Source organism: Bison bison, unplaced genomic scaffold (genome assembly GCF_000754665.1).
Source record: "Bison bison bison isolate TAMUID 2011002044 unplaced genomic scaffold, Bison_UMD1.0 scf7180017864517, whole genome shotgun sequence".
Taxonomy (NCBI): Eukaryota; Metazoa; Chordata; class Mammalia; order Artiodactyla; family Bovidae; genus Bison; species Bison bison.
The window spans coordinates 3395338-3397907 of NW_011495070.1; positions in this window are offsets into that span (position 1 = coordinate 3395338).

A 2570-nucleotide genomic window follows, 5' to 3' on the forward strand; every position below is an offset into this window, starting at 1 on the left:
AAATTGAAGAAAGTAGGGAAAACCACTAGACCATTCAGATATGACCTAAATCAAATCCCTTACGATTATACAGTGAAGTGACAAATATATTTAAGGGACTAGATCTGATAGACAAGAGTGTCTGAAGAACTGTGGATGGAGGTTTGTGACATTGTACAGGAGAAGGAATCAAGACTGTCCCCAAGAAAAAGAAATGCAAAAAGGCAAAATGGCTGTCTGAGGAGGCCTTACAAATAGCTGTGAAAGAAGAGAAGCAAAAAGCAAAGGAGAAAAGGAAAGATATACTTATGTGTATGCAAAGTTCCAACACATAGCAAGGAAAGATAAGAAAGCCTTTCTCTGTGATCAGTGCAAAGAAATAGAGAAAACAATAGAATGAGAAAGACTAGAGATATCTTCAAGAAACTTAGAGATACCAGGGGAACATTTCATGCAAAGATGGGCACAATAAAGGAGAGAAATAGTATGGATCTAACAGAAGCAGAAGATATTAAGAAGAGATGCCAAGAATACACAGAAAGGTACAAAAAACATCTTCATGACCCAGATAATCACTATGGTGTGATCACTCACCTAGAGCCAGAAATCCTGGAACGTGAATTTAAGTGGGCCTTAAGAAGCATCACTATGAACAAAGCTAGTGGAGTTGATGAAATTCCAGTTGAGCTATTTCGAATCCTGAAAGATGATGATGTGAAATTGCTGCACTCAATATGCCAGCAAATTTGGAAAGCTTAAAAATGGGCACAGAGCTGGAAAAGGTTAGTTTTCAATCCAATCCAAAAGAGAGGCATGCCAAGGAATGCTCAAACTACCGCACAATTGTACTCATCTCAATGGGGTCGCTAAGGGTTGGACATGACTGAACGACTTCACTTTAACTTTTCACTTTCATGCACTGGAGAAGAAAATGGCAACCCACTCCAGTATTCTTGCCTGGAAAATCCCAGGGACGGGGGAGCCTGGTGGGCTGCCATCTATGGGGTCGCACAGAGTTGGACACGACTGAAGCGACTTAGCAGCAGCAACAGCAGCAGCACATGCTAATAAACTAATGCTCAAAATTCTCCAAGCCAGGCTTCAAAAATACGTGAACCATGAACTTCCACATGTTCTAGCTGGTTTTAGAAAAGGCAGAGGAACCAGAGATCAAATTGCCAACATTTGCTGGATCATCGAAAAAGCAAGAGAGTTCCAGAAAACACATCTATTTCTGTTTTATTGACTGTACCAAACCCTTTGACTGTGTGGATCACAATAAACTGTGGAAAATTCTGAAAGAGATGGGAATACCAGACCACCTGACCTGCCTCTTGAGAAATCCATATGCAACTCAGGAAGTAACAGTTAGAGCTGTATAACGAACAACAGACTGGTTCAAAATAGGAAAAAGAGTCCCTCAAGGCTGTATATTGTCACCCTGTTCATTTAACTTATATGCAAAGTACATCATGAGAAACCCTGGGCTAGAAGAAGTACAAGCTGGAATCAAGACTGCAGGGAGAAATAACAATAACCTTAGATATGCAGATGACACCACCACCCTTATGGCATATAGAGAAGAAGAACTAAAGCACCTCGATGAAAGTGAATGAGGAGAGTGAAAAAGTTGGCTTAAAGCTCAACATTCAGATAACTAAGATCATGGCATCCAGTCCCATCACTTCCTGGCAAATAGATCAGGAAACAGTGGAAACAGTGGCAGACTTTATCTTTGGGGGCTCCAAAATCACTGCAGATCTTGACTGCAGCTATGAAATTAAAAGGTGCTTGCTCCTTGGAAAAAGAGTTATGACCAACTTACACAGCATATTAAAAATCTCATCTATTTCTGCTTTATTGACTGTACCAAAGCCTTTGACTGTGTGGATCACAATAAACTGTGGAAAATTCTGAAAGAGATGTGAATACCAGACCACTTGACCTGCCTCTTGAGAAATCCGTATTTCTTCAAACATTACTTTGCCAATGAAGGTCCATCTAGTCAAGGCTATGGTTTTTCCAGTAGCCATGTATGGATATGAGAGTTGGACTTTACAGAAATCTGAGCATCAAAGAATTGATGCTTTTGAACTGTGGTGTTGGAGAAGACTCTTGAGAGTCCCTTGGACTGCAAGGAGATCCAACCAGTCCATCCTAAAGGAAATCAGCCCCAAATATCCATTGGAAGGACTGATGTTAAAGCAGAAACTCCAATACTTTGGCCACCTGATGCGAAGAGCTGACTCATTGAAAAAGACCCTGATGCTGGGAAAGACTGAAAGCGGGAGGAGAGGGGGAAACAGAGGATGAGATGGGTGGATGGCATCACTGACTCAATGGACATGAGTTTGAGTAAACTCTGGGAGTTGGTGATGGACAGGGAGGCCTGGCATGCTGTAGTCTATGGGGTCGCAAAGAGTGGGACACAAGTGAGCAATGAACTGAACTGAACTTGTCACTGTAAATACTTTCATAGGAACAGGGAAATTTTTGAGTTAGTGTTTGAAGATCCTCTTGTTTATATAAAAGTGTTCATAAGAATCTAAATATCAGTCCCTCAGCAGCCTGACAAACCCAAACTAGATAAA